Genomic DNA, 15,930 nt, shown 5'->3' on the forward strand with positions numbered 1-15,930 from the left:
TTTGAGAGTTGCAGAGATCTCTGGTTTGATTTGAGTTCTTTGAATGCCCACTTAAGTACACCAAATTGTGCGGTATGGTTTCCAATGTGATCCGTCAATTCGGGTCATTTTGAACTATTGTTTCAAAATCCACCCCCCAACAGGATGCTGGCAACTGATGAGTTGAGTGAACCTCTGCTCCCAGTTGACGAGACACTTGCAGTTGCTGCTATAGTTGATGGCAGCAACAACTGTACTTGTCGAGCTGCAGTTGGCCTTGATGGTTTTCCTCCTTGAGTGGCTCCGCCGACAGCACATTGGAATCGCTCTGCCAAGGTGAGAGTAGAGGCATTGGAGCCAAGGTGAGACTATGCAGTGGAAGCTATCAGTTTCGTTGATTCATGTACATGTACGAATACCAAAAGTAGTTTCTAAAACTTGTTGATACGATAATATACCATTGTTTCGCCACTATGGTTGTGCTAGGGAACACGGCCTAAAGACTTCCTCGCCAACATTCGGAATAGGACACGATTGTGCCTAGTAACACGGGCAGATCGTGTTCCTTGACTCTCTCACATCATTCTTTCTATAGTTGAGAAAATTCAAAAAACATTGAAAGTCTTCAAGTGACTAGGAAGACGTAACTGGTAAACATTATCAACTGGTAAACATTATCATCGACTTATTGTAATATTTTACAATGCCCACTCTTCTAATCTTTAAGCTTAAGCTTGTTATACTCCCAACATCATGCTAAGAATGGGATGCAAAGCCCACTCGTATCTAAAACCATTAACATGATGTATACCATGTTTTTGCTTGGATAACAAACAGCCTGCTTGCTTTTTGTTTTGATGTTTCATCAACAACCAGTTCAGCAGCTTGTGTTTTTTAAACAAACCTTGCATGGTCCAGTTTGGTATCTAATGAATTATCACAACCAATCTTGAGTGCCTGAATACCTCTTTTCCTGCCCCACGGGGGTATCTGGAGCGGTTAGTGCGTAGAAGCTTGCCATTTGAGAGTGTGGGTTCGAACCGTGGGGTAGTCAGGGCGTAATTCCCTGATCCCTGTGCACCTCTTCCCATTGCGCACTAACTTCTCCAGCTACCGTGATTTACCTCCCTCGTGAAGACCTTGAGCGTGGTGCGGCGGGGACGCTGGGGGCGAGCGATATCGCCTTTTTTACCACTGAATACCTCTTTTCCACTGTCAGTCCATCCCTTCGGAAAGCCAAGTAATTCACCCTACTTGTTTGAAATCTGGATTCACTAGATCTCTTTCTTCCTAGCTCCCAAATCCAAGATCGACTGAAATAGATTACTCCATAACCAATCATCATCCATTATTGATTTCAATGTCAAACGAGAATGCCGAACTACCAATGCCGTCCCATCATCTCCTTCCAATAACACTTCATTTTTGATTTCCTATGAACTCTCTACACCTTCACAATCAACATTCTCAACAATATCTTCTTCCAGTTAATAAAGGATTATTGACCTCCTTATTTGAATCCAAACAAATAGCCAAATTAGGATCAGTAGGCCCATCTGATATAGCGGATTCTAAAGTACTAATAGCGGGCATTGACAATAATGCAATTTTGTTTGGCGCACGTCTTAAGTGTTTTCTTCTGCTATGAAGTAAAAGTTGTGGAGTGGATTTATCTGTTAGTGGTTGTGTCAACTGATCGGCATTGAAAGTTCTGTCAAAGGAGTAATTAACATCCTTTAAGTGTTAAATCAGGTAATATCAAATCTGGAACTATTAGTTCGGTTTTATAAAAGTTTCCTACTAACCGTTTCAATAAATAGGGAAGTGCTTATCGCAGGTGGTCTAGAAATCCAACATCCCATAGTTACACGACTTATTTGAAGGAAAAATCTCTATAAATGTACCAGAGTTCAGGATCGAACTACGAATACCTAATTGATAATTTAACACCCTTGCACCATTACCCCAAGGTACAATTAACATCCTTTAAACAATGACCTTCAACATACCCGGTTAATGTGTTAGAGGAGCATTGAAATTTTCTGCTGATGGTAAAGACTTTGCTATTCGTTGCATGATTGCTTCTTTCAGAGAAAAGATTCACGCTTCTATTCATATTGTGCAGCAGAAAAGTTGCCAGCAGCCGTTTCATCTTCTCCCAAATTGTAATTTTTTATCTTACTCAATTTGTTTTGAGTCCATTTCAATTATTACCATCATGCAAGTCGCTCTCTCACGTAATCTGATTACAATCAAGGGCACATCCTTGTCTTCTAGCACCTCTTTAAAATCTAGGATTTTCTCTCGAGCTTGGCCAATCTAGAAACTTCTCAGGTTGTACGCTGCCATGAAACCTAAAGATTTTCGTTCTCATATATGTCTCCCAACGCCTATGATCCTCCTCTAGGACTGCTCTGTGATGCCAACAGGGAACCTCCTCATCATAAACTGTTGGATCGAATCGGCTAGAGAGGGATGAATAACTTGCAATTAGAGTTAGAAATTTTTCTTACTTTTCAACTAGCAAGTAGAGACTCAAATGTTTACTTGGTTATAACCTAGGTGATTGTTAATCTAAGACGGAAAAACGTACACTACGAAAACTCCTTCTTTGACAAAGGTTAGAGGTAGAGAAGCTCCTTATAGAGTTGAAAATACAAAAACTTAAAACTGAAACTAGAAATGAGTACAGAGTGTGTAATACAAACATAGAGGGCAAGACCTTCATTTATAGTTCGTTGGTCGAGATAGTTGTTTGCTAACGTGACACTTCCAGGGTGCCTAGAAGCAATCCGAGTGCTTGGACTTCAGTTGAGTCGATCTACTTGGCAACAGTCTGCTCAACGGTTCTCAACATTCGGGGCACCTGGAAGTGATCCGGGCACTTGGATTCTGTTAACGTGGATTCCATGCTGATCCGCTTCGACAACAACTTGCTGACATGACAACCCTTTCTGGGTACTTGGATTAGATCTGAGAGCCTGGAATCCAGGCGTCTAGAATGAATCCAGGCACTTGGAATGGTCAATTCGACCATTCTCTAGTTCGGCCAATTGGGTGATGCTCCAGTCATCCAAAGTCGAGCTCACCCAAAATCAGCTCTGATCTTTTCCTTGACCAAGCTTCTTCTTTGGCTTCTCGTCCCTAGGACGCTCGGTACGTATTCTTCTCGCTCCACCAATGTACTCTTCCTTAGCTTCTCATCCTTCAGATGCATCAAGCATGTTGACTCGCTTACCGTGCTATCCTTCTCATTTGCTGTATTTTTCGCTGGACTTCTTGTGTTATTAAGTCCCTGCACACTCAGACACGAGACATTAAATGCACATGACATAACTTAACTCGGTTGATGACATTAAAACTATCCCTATGTACTTATAATTTCCCTTTTTGATATGCAAACTCAAGTTAAATTTAGGGTAAACAAACAAGAAATAACATATGTTAAAGCATTAAATATTACAATTAAGTACAAGAAAGATAATTACAAATTTAAGACATTTATTTTTTTTCAATTAAGAAAATTTTCAAACTTCCTCTTAATCTAACCCCTATAATTTCTCCCCCTTTAATTACATCAAAAATAAGGAAAAATAAGATAATTTTTTTTAAAAAAATAATAGGGGTTGTACGTATAGTAAGAAAATCTCTATATTTTTCAAAGAATTCTTTTTTAAATATACGATTTTCTAGATTAAAAATTAGATTTTCCAAAAATAATTTAAAAGTTATTTTTAACCTTCTAAAAATTCTAAAACTATTCTTCAATGTAAAACAAAATAATCTGATCATGAAAATACATTTCATGAGAAAAATGTTTTTATTATAATAAAATAAATATTTTTGCAAATGAATATGTATTTTTGAAATTAAATGATTAAAAATAGAGTTTGATTCTTTAAAAATCTTGCTAATTTTTCTAAACATCCAAAATATAGCCATTAGTTTTGAAAAAAAAAAATCAAAATTTTTAAAAATTTATTGCCAAAAATATTAAATATTAAAATTTTATTCTTCGATAAAGAATGCATTAAAATTATTTATTGGTAAAAAAATCTTGATATTTTTCTAGCAATATATGTTTTATCACAAAAAAAATTAAACTGAAAGAAACTCAAATAGAAAGTGTACGGACAATTAAAATGCTTTTAAAAACTCAACTAAATCAATTTCAAACATGCACATAAAATTAATTTAATAGGCTAAACAAATTTTAGTATCCAAAATAAATTATTAGATCAATAAAATACTTTCTTAGAATATTATTTCTTATAACTTTTACAATTGACCCCTATGGTTTATCAAATACTAATCTAGTCCTCTATAATTTTTAAAATTTGAAATTCAAAAAATATTTGTACATGAGCATGCATAATTCTTTTCTAATTTTAACTTTTCAATGTGTTCCTTTAATTTTATATTTTAATCATTAAGTTTATCAAAATTTTCTACTAGACATGCATAGTTATTCTTTGAATTAATATACTTTGTCTTAGTTTTATAAAGAGATTTACTTAGAATTTTAATAGCTTCATATAATTTATTAGAAGGTAAGAGACGTACCTCACTTATCATGTTGAACTCATCGATAAATGCTCTCTCTTCTTCGTTGCTCTTTTCCGAAGTGGCTTCGTCGTCTTCTTCTTGATGGCTAGTCATTAGTGCGAGTTTGGCGTATTATTCCATCTCGGACTTGGATGATGACGACTTGCTCTATGCCACTTGTAGATTCTTTTGTTTTTAACCTTCTTGATCCTTCTTTCTTTTCGTTTCCTTTGCTTTTTAGTCTTTGATAGTTGTCCTTTATATACTCTTCTTCTTGACAGTTGTAGTACATACTTTTTTTCTTTCAAAGTAGCTTTGTTGTATGTTTCTTATCAAAGTTGTTAGTTTTAAAAAACTTTCTTACCATAAAAGTTTCTTCGTCTTCGTCGAGCGATGAATTTGAATTTAGTTCATACTTTTTGGCTTTGAGTGCTAGGTTCTGAGTTAATGTCTCCTCTTTATTTCTTAAGCTTGCATGTTTCGACTTATGTAATTCGAAAGTAGAGAATAATTCTTGTAAACTATTTACCTCGAGATCTTTTGAAATATAATACGAGTTTATAATTGACGCCCACTCTTGAATTCTTGGAAAAGAATTCCGAGTGTATCTAATTGAGTCTCGATTCGTTATCGTTTCTCCAAGTTCGTGAGTCTAGTGATCAGCTCTTTGATCTTTACGTGTAGTTGAGCTACTATTTCTCACTTTTCCATTTAGAGGTTCATTAGTTGATTTTGGAGCAGGTCTTATCTAGCTAGCTTAGCCTCCGAGATTCCTTCATAGAGCTCCAGGAACTTCTTCTAGAGTTCTTTGGCAGATTCATAGATGCTGATTCGATTGACTTCTTGAGGCAGCAATACACTTAGTAGGTGGAATTCCACTTTGTCCTTGCCACAAAGTTAGTCTACTTCTTCTTATTCCAAAGATGCTCTTCCTTTTCTTCTCAGTTCTGATCTTGGATACTACAAAATCATATTTAATTGTTAGAAGAATGTCAAAGTCGATTTTAAAGAATACCTTCATTTGGTGTTTCCAAAGCGCGAACTCCTCCTCAAACTTTGGTGGGTGAATAATTGGTCCGATTATCTTCTTATTGCTTTAGTCGACAGTTAGTACTTCTGAAGAGATTGAGCTTTGATACCACTTGTTGTATAGGGTGGACCAACTAGAGGGGGTGAATAGACTGCAATTAAAGTTAGAAAATTCTCTTGCTTTTGAACTAGCAAGGACACACACATTAATTAGAAATAATTAACATAAAATGAAAGTAGGGACTCGAATGCTTACTTGGATACAACCTGAATGGTTGTTAATCCAAGACTTTAAAAAGTACACTTCGAAAGCTCCTTCTTCGATAAAGGTCAAAGGCAGAGAAACCCCTTACAGAGTTGAAAGTACATAAGCTTAAAATTGAAACTAGAAATGAATATAGAGTGCGTTATACAAACTTAGAGGACAATACCTCTATTTATAGCTCTCTGGTGGAGATAGTCGTTTGATGATGTGACACTTCCTGGGCGCTTGGAAGCTATCTGGGTGCCTGGACTTCGGTTGAGTCAATCCACTTGGCAATGGTCTGCTCAACGGTTCTCCGCATTTCAGGCACCTAGATTCTGCTGAAATGGACTCCATGCTGATCTACTTTGGCATTGGCTCACTGACGTGGTAGCCTTTTTGAGCGCCTGATTAGATTCAGGTGCCTAGATTCTAGGCACTTGGAATGAATCCAGGTGCTTGGAATGGTCAACTTAAAAGTTGACCATTCTTTAGTCCGGTCGATTGGGAAATGCTCCGACCATCCCAAGTTGAGCTCACCCGAGATCAACTTTGGCCTTTTCCTTGAGCAAGTTTCCTCCCCGGCTTCTCATCTCAAGAACGGTCTACGCGCATCCTTCTCGCTCCATTGGCGTACTCTTCCATAGCTCCTCATCCCTCAGATGCATTGGGCCCCGTCGACTCGCTTCCCGTGCCATCTTTCTTATTCGCTGCATCTTCCACTCGATTTCTTATGTTCCTAAGTCCTTGGACACTCAGACACAAGATCTTAAATACACAGGATCTAACTTAACTCGGTTGATCGCATCAACATTATGCCGGGATACTTACATAAATAACCTCCTCCACATTCGAGTTTGTCGATGGTTGTTAATATGTTGGATCCGATTTCCTCTATGTTAGCTCCCCAACATCTTGATCATCCTATTTGTCATCCAATCCACAACCAGGTCAAACCATTTGTCGACCATTTTTTGAAACTCCATATCATGATCAAAAGAGTTGTCAATGTGTTGCGGTCTTCTCGATTGTATGATTCCACAAGATCATCTCACTCTAATACCAACTAATGTAGCAGAAGCTATCGATTCTATTATTCGCACATGAATACCAGAAGCAATCTTCTAAAACTTGTTAATTTGACATAAGAATACTAGGAAATAGACATCCAAAACTCAAAACTTTAGAAAAAGAACGACATAAATGGTGGTCGAAAATATTATTGATTCAAAACTATCTTAAAAACAACTAAATAGATATTTAAATAGATTCAAACTCTATCAGACAAAAATACCCCTAAATCCTAAATTTGAAAAATAATAAAAAAAGACAGGACTTCTTTCGAGCCTCCGAAAAGGCTCTTAATGACATCAGTTGTAGATCTTTGAACGAACTTCGATTTAATATCTTGATTATCATCTTGTTCATCCTGAATCAAAAGTTATGATCTCTACACACTTGCTTTGTCATCCTGCATCATTTGCCCTAGAGTAGAGAAAATTCACCCTCAAATTGCTAGTCACATTGTCATCAAAAGAATAATCATGGAAAGGAATCAATTGTAATAACAATTCCTCATGCTTATGCATGTCATTCTGTAATGTGATTTGTTTAGCAGTGCCACTCTCTACTCCAAATCAATATGATGTTAGATATTACATAAATGTGGCAATTCATGTAGTTACTCTTCGAGAAAAATACCAATTGACATAGCTAAAGTTATTGGTTCCAATAGCACTTCGTTTATGGCTTCCTCATCATACATTGGGTCCCTTGTAAACTCAGCTACGTCTTCTATACAACCACCATTCTTGACCAACAATATTTCCCTGTCTTTCAATGGAATGTTCCTATCGAATCCTGAAATCATCTCTTTAAGTTGAAAGATATTTTGTTTCTTATTCTCCAAAAATCTCCCATCACTCTTGTCCATAGACTCTGGCATTCGTTTTTGAAAGTTCAAAAGAAGATCCACAAACGGAGGTGTAAGAGATGGTAATTAAATAATAAATATTATTAGAGAAATAACCTTGTAGAATTTATTTAAAATTTTTGAAAATTTTTCGGGGTCGAAATGGATCTCGTATAAAAAAAATGATAATCCCAGTTAGCCTTATTGACTATCTCTGGGGGTGACCGACCCATATGGATCTCGTATGAAGTTATTAGGGGAGGAAGTTGATTTAATTAAGAATTTAATTTAATTAATAATTAATTAATTAATAAAGTATAAAAGGAAAAGTGAAGTGAGCAGTAATCCTAGAAACCTTGTTTTCCCAATTCTATCATTGTTCACACGTCTTCCTCCTCGCGTGCACCGTTGACTGTCGATCACTGGTGCCGATCCGCTCCTATCTAGCCACGAGGGAGAAGTTGACCCTCTTCTAGCCTCCTCGCACCGTCGCTCAACGCCACATTACCCTCTTCCTCGTTTGCCTCGCCAATGCCACTACCCCTTTCCCGATCACCGGTCGTTGGAAGACAACACCGACTACCACTAGGGCTGGACTCCTCCGACGCAACTTCCACGACCATTGGCGTGGGACGTAGCCGCGGTAGGAGAGTCGGCCAACCCTCCCATGGCTTGTTCGTGCCACTGTTGCTTCACCGTCTTGCCGAGTGCTGACGTCGCTCGACTGCCGCCGTCTCCTTATCCCACCCACAGTAGACCACCAGCCTGGCTCCAGTCACGAAACAGAGATAGAGAATGCTCAGGGGCATTTTGGGAGGATATTTTGGTCCGACCACCCATCCACGCCGACCATCCTTGTACGCTAGCCATCCTCGACGACTCTGGCTGACCTTCCTGTGCTGGGGTACTCACTCCAGCCATAGCAGGAGGGTGTAGCTCCGTTGAGTGTTGATTAGAGCTTGGTTTGCTTATTTCCAGCTAAAGGAGCTCCGACCATTACTGTTTGCTGACGATCCAGAGCTCCGACCATCTTCTCCTACCGTGCATCGCCTCTAGCCATGAGCCACCATTAGCCACCATAGAGTTGGTGAGTATACAGAATGATCAGGTTGATTCAATTAGGGTTTTCTAACCCTAATTGGGATTGAGTTTGGTTATTCGAATTATAGTAGATTGGATTGATTTGTATTCTATATTGCAGAGTTTTGATTTGATTAGACTTGAAGATATTCAATATGACTTACAATAAAGGTGAGTGCTTGTTCCTTAACCTCTATAGTTTTTTGAACTTAGTGCATGAATATTATCTGATGGATTAGGTTGCTTTACCTTAACTCCACTCGTATTTTATCTGTGCTTGATACTTATATGTTTCATCTTTAAGATGATCTTTTTATTGTCTATACAATCTCACTATTTGATATTCCTATTTGGTAGGGTGCACACGTGTAGGGTGTGTTTAATAGGAATTTACATTTAGATTGTTTATATGCAGTAGCGTACACACGAGGTTGGTGTGTGTTATAAGAGTCATCATGCTGATTATGCATATATTAGTGTGCACACGTGTATAGGTGTTGCTATGTATTGTAGATGTAGTTGGTAGACAAATGTTAGATCTTTTCATGCATATAAGTATATGTAATGATAGATCATGTTTCTGGATCTATTATGTGTTGTGTGTGCATATATGTCGGGTGAGTTCTATTAGAACTATTTTGTCGATTATATCTTTGTTGTTATGTGCACACGTGTCCAGTATATTTAGTTGGAAGTATCTTGATGATTATATCTATGTTGTGAGTGTATACATGTTTGTCATGTGTGTACGAGTGGCTGGTGAGTAATATTGGAGGTATCTTATTGATTATATCCATGTTGTGGTGTGTGTACACGTGTCTGATGTGTACTATTAGAGATATCTAGTTGATTATGCCTATGTTGAGTGTTCACACATATCTGGTGTGTATTATTAGAGGTATCATGTTGAATATACCCATGTGGTGTGTACACAAGTGTCTGGTGTGCACTATTGGAGGATCATATTGATTATATTGTACTTATGTTGAGGGAGTTGTTGCATTGATGATTGTATCGGTATTATGGTTATTTACATCATGTCCATCATTGCACTATATGCATGCTGACGACCATTGCTCCTTTGTGGTATAAACTAATTTAACAACTATTGCTCCCTTGCAGTATGAGCTAGTTTGACAACCATTACTCCCCTACGGTATGAGCTATCTTGACAACCATTGCTCCCATGTGGTATGAGCTAGTTTGACGACTATTGCTTCCTTGCATTATAAGCTAGTTTGACGACCATTGCTCTTTTACGGTATGAGCTAGTTTAACGACCATTGCTCCCTTACAGTATGAGCTAGTTTGACGGCCATTGCTCTCATATGGTATGAGCAAGTTTGACGACCATTGTTCCCATGTGGTATGAGCTAGTTTGACGACCATTGCTCCCTTGTAGTCAGAGCCAATTGATAGTGATTGTTATACACTTAGATTTGTATGTCTCCTATCAACTAGGGCTCCCTCCTACTGTAGATTAAGGTCAGAACTGAAGGCGTTGGAATTCTGTTCTGTTTAAATTTTCCTGTACAAAAATTATACAGGTACAGAACTTTTCCTAACAACCCGCATGTTTGATCAGACATGTGTTTGATCAATCAAGCAAATTCTTGATAGATCAAAGCACACCTTGATCGAAGTACAAGATCGCTGGCCTCTTGTGTTGGTATTCAAAATCGATACGAAGAAAACAAAACTAATTACGCAGCGGACTTAAAGAACTAGTTGTACCTTTCTTCGTAGCTAAAGATCTCTTGATCTTCTGCCGTATTCCTCTTCTCTTCTTGGACGTTGTGTGGGCGACGATCTACTAAGACAACACCACCCTCCTTCTCTTCTCCGTTTCCAAACCGCTGGCTACAAAAGGAGGCTCTAGGATGGAGTACCTTCTAATCTTCTTCCTTTCCTTCTTCTTCTTCCTCTTCTCCAATCCGCCGACCACCAAGGAGGAGGGGCGCCGACCACCAAGGATGAGGGGGGCACCGACCCTAGCAAAGGAGAAGGGGAGGGGCGCCGACCCTTTGTAAGGGAGAGGGTGGTGCCGACCCTAGGTGGAGGAGAAGGTGGCGCCGACCACAAGGGGAGAAGAGAATTGTGGAAAATTAGGGAGAAGAGAATTATGGAAAATTAGGTTTTAGGAGGCACCACCTACTCCTTTTATAGCCTTTGCAGTCGGTTACAAAGAAAGAAAAATAACAGAATTTTGTTTAGAAAAAATCTAACAGAATTCTGTTTAGAAAAAATCTCCCTTTCTATAACCAAGTTAAGTTAAACCAAACTAAGTTAAGTTAAACCAAACCAAGTTGTGGATGGGTGGATGCGAGGCTTTATATAGAGGTTACAACAGGGACCTAGAGGAGGAGTTGGTTTAGGCCTCCTGATGGGCTTGAGCTTCCTATGTTCGGCCCGAACACCCAACCCAAGTCTATCAATAATAACCCATACCACTAAAGGGTTATTATTGAACTTCCGCACCAATCCCATATTACAATATGAGCTCCTTCTTATCATGAGTGCGTTAATCTCCCTGTGTTTAAGATATCATATGTCTGTTAATTAAATGAGTTATCAATAACTCAATTAATTAACATCTGATTCCAAGAGTAGTACCACTCAACTTTATTATCATGCCAGACTAAGTCCACCTGCAGGGTTTACATGATAATCCTTATGAGCTCCTCAAGGGGACATCATCAACCTAAATAATTAGGACACAGATTCCTTCTATAATCAACAACACACCATATAAATGGTACTATTTCCCAACTCATCAGACCTATTGATTTAACGAATAAATCTCACCCATTGATAAGTTAAAGAAATAAATACTAAGTATACGTGCTTGTTATTATATAGGGATTAAGAGGACGCACATCCATAATAATAGAGATTCTGTTCTTTTATTTAGTCAGTATAAATCAAACAACCTCAAATGGTCCTGCTCAATACACACATAGTGTACTAGTGTAATTTTATAGTCAAGATAGACTAATACCAAATTACACTACAACCGTTCCAATGGTTTGACCCAATCTATCTTGGTTGTGAGCTACTATTTATAATTTATAAGGAACCGATAACATGATCTTCTGTATGCCATCACACACCATGTTATCTATAATATAAATTAAATGGACAACTGCATTAATATAAAATGCAAACATTTGACCAAAGTGATTCTCATTTCAAAATATTTCAAAACATATATTCATACAAAAGTTAGGCTTATAGTATATATCCCAACAATCTCCCACTTATACTAAAAGACTATGTTGCCATAAATGCTGCCATACATCTGATTCTCATCCCCTCAACATGCCCATCAAAAGCTCTCACCGGAAGGGCTTTAGTGAAAGGATCTATCAGGTTATTTACTGATGTAATCTTGGCGACAATAATCTCTCCTCATTTTACGATGTCTCGTATCAGGTGGTACTTGCGCTCAATGTGTTTACTTGTCTTATGGGCTCGTGGTTCCTTCGAGTTTGCTACTGCATCACTGTTGTCACAATAAATTGTGATAACTTTGGGCAAACCAGGAATCATATCTAAGTCCATTAAGAAGTTTCTGAGTCATACAGCTTCTTTGGCTACCTCAGAAGCTGCCACATACTCAGCTTCCATGGTGGAGTCTAAAACGTATTTCTGCTTAACACTCCTCCATGCTATGGCTCCACCTCCCAAAGTAAACACATACCCCGAGGTTGATTTACTACTATCCCTATCTGATTGGAAGTCTGAATCCGTGTAATCCACAGGGAACAAAACATCTGTCTGGTAAACCAGCATATAATCTCAAGTCCTTTTCAGGTACTTTAATATATGCTTTACGGCAGTCCAATGTCCTGGTCCTGAGTTACTTTGATATCTGCTAACCATGCCCACAGCAAAATAGATATTCGGTCTCGTACATAACATCGCATACATTAGACTTCCTACAACCGAAGCATAAGGAACTGCCTTCATCTCCTCTATCTCCTTTGATGTCTTAGGACACATCTCTTTAGATAAAAGTACTCCATGCCGAAAAGGTAGAAAACCTTTCTTGGAACTTTGCATGCTAAAACGAGATAGGATAGTATCAATGTATGAAGCTTGGGATAAACACAACATCCTTTTCTTGCAATCCCTTATTACTTTGATCCCAAGAATATGTCCACATTCTCCCAAGTCCTTCATATCAAATTGCTTGGACAACCATACTCTTACGTCTGACAACACTTTGATATTGTTACCAATGAGCAAAATATCATCTATGTATAGTACAAGAAATACCACAACGTTTCCGTCACTTTTCTTGTATACACAAGACTTATCTGGAGACTGAATGAATCCATAAGACTGGATTACTTCATTAAACCGGATGTTCCCAGATCTCGAAGCTTGCTTCAGTCCATAAATGGATCGATTGAGATTGCATACAAGATTCTACATCTTTATCTTGGAGTACTTCATCATATGTCCAGGGATCAGCTTCATGTTCACCAAGGATCAAGTCCAAAGACTCTCCCAAAAACATGAATCTATCAGGTTGCCTAACAACCCTCCCACTACGATGAGACATTACATGTAATTGTGCATCATTTATGACACGCGTGTTGCAGTTACTTGTGGTATCTCATCTTGTACCGTTGGTACTAAAGTAGAAGTGTCCTTTCTTATTTTCTCAAGAACAATTTTACTCATGGGCTTATGGTTCATTACATAGTCCTCTTCTAAAAATTGGACATTGGTGCTAACAATGACCTTCTGATCTTTAGGACTATAAAACAAACCACCTTTTGTTCCTCTAGGATATCCCACGAACAAGCGAACTTCTGTACGTGATTCCAACTTATCAGCGTCTCCCTTCAGCACATGTGCTAGACTACCCAAAATTCGAATGTGTTTGAAACTAGGCTTACGCCTATTCCACAATTCTGTGGGAGTAGAGGGTACTGACTTAGAAGGTACCAAGTTCAGAATGTATGTCGCCATTTCCAGAGCATATCCCCAAAATGAATTTGGTAATTCTAAATAACTCATCATTGATCTAACAATTTCTATAAAAGTCCTATTCCTTCCTTCCGCCACACCATTCTGTTGAGGTGTACCAGGTGCAGATAATTGGGATTGAATCTCAACCTCTGATAAGTAACTCCTAAACTCTCCTAAGAGGTACTCTCCACCACGATCAGATCGTAGTGTTTTGATACTTTTACCATGACGCTTCTCCACATCAGCCTTGTACTCTTTGAACTTATCAAAACACTCAGACTTGTGGAGCATCAAGTAAATGTACCCATATCTCGAATAGTCGTCTATAAAAGAGATAAAATATTCAAAACCACCTCTTACCTGGATAGTCATAAGCCCACATAAATCAGAATGAACCAATTCCAACATTGCTTTGGCTCTATACCCCTTTGTCTTAAAAGGTCTTTTGGTCATTTTTCCTTTCAAGCAAGACTCGTAGGTCAGAAAGTTTTCCACTACCAATGAACCCAAAGGTCCATCGGCTATTAATCTTTGAATCCTACTCAATTTAATATGACCCAACCTTAGATGCTAAAGATATGTTTAGTTCATTTCCGAAGATTACTTTCTCTTATTAGAATTAGAAGATGTGTTATTAATTTTTAATTGTTGCATCGTGGGAGTTATTGGATTAAGAGTATACAAATTCCCAACCAACGCACCAGAATAGATAACCACCCTATTTTTCATAACAACAACTTTATCATCAAAAGAAACAGAATATACATCCATAAATAATTTAGAAACTAAAATCAAGTTCTTTCTAAAACATGGTACGTAAAGATAATTTTTCAAAATCAAAGTTTTATTCCTATCAAAAGATAAATAAACATCTCCCACTGCAACAACCGCCACTCTCATGGCATTGCCCATGTAGACGGTGATCTCTCCTTCATGTAGTCGTTTGATTTCCTGAAACCCCTACAATGAATTGCAGACATGATCAGTGGCTTCCATATCTACACACCAGGTACCGGTAGATAACACCGCTAAACATGTTTCAACAACTAATGAATAGGATATATCTTTATTGTTCTCCTTTCTACGAGGACAGTCCACCTTCCAATGTCCAGACTCTTTGCATGTGAAGCACTTGCCCTTCAGCTTCTTCACACCTGCTTGCGGCCCAGTCTGTTGAGGTCCAATCACTTTCTTTGCTGAACCAACTTGTTTCTTCTTCTTCTTTCCGCCTTTTGACTTAGAGGTAGAAACATTTTCAACAATGTGAATTTGAGAACTTTGACGAAATAGCCCTTCTACCGCTTGGAGTTCTGTCAAAAGTTTCGCCAACGAATAAACCCTTTTATTCATGTTGTAGTTCAGGCGGAACTGCTCAAAACTCTTGGGCAGTGTTTGGAGAATGATATTGACCTGAGTTTCCCCATCGATTTCAACTCCAAGGACTTCCATCTCATTTAAATGAGTCATCATCTTGAGGATATGATCCCTCACGGGTGCCCCCTCAGTCATGGTAGTCATCATTAAGTTTCTCATGGCCTGCTACCTGGCAACCCAATTCTGGTGTCCAAAGGGTTCCTTGAGATTGAGCATCATGTCATAGGCAGTGGGTAAGGCCTGATGCTAATATTGCAGCACATTTAACATAGAAGCTAAAATGTAACACCGCGCCATCTCATCTGCCTTGACCCATTTCCTATGTCTCTCTATCTCCTCTTCACTAGAATCCTTATCAGGCATGCTAGGACAGACCTCAAGAAGTATGAACTTGTATTCTTCAGCAGTTAAGACAATGTCCAAGTTGCGTTTCTAATCAATATAATTTGGACCAGTAAGTTTATTTTCTTTTAAAATAACAGTAAGAGGATTGAAAGCCATTTTGAAATCCTGAGAATCACAAAATAAAATATTTGGTCAAAACTTTAGAATTTAAAATAATATAGATTCCTCAAATAATATAATTTAAATTCACCAATATCTCAAAACACCGTAAATTTCGTATGCCACGATAGTGTGGACGTATACTAATTCAAACATTTGTAAGAGGAGTTTTTACCCATTAATTTTATTATCTTGTCAACCTAACTTTATGACAAATAAAATTAATAGTTGGTTCATCTTCGGTCACACAAATAATAGCAATGACTCCGATGGGGAGGATACT

This window comes from Zingiber officinale, chromosome 1B (genome assembly GCF_018446385.1).
Source record: "Zingiber officinale cultivar Zhangliang chromosome 1B, Zo_v1.1, whole genome shotgun sequence".
In the NCBI taxonomy this organism is placed as follows: Eukaryota; Viridiplantae; Streptophyta; class Magnoliopsida; order Zingiberales; family Zingiberaceae; genus Zingiber; species Zingiber officinale.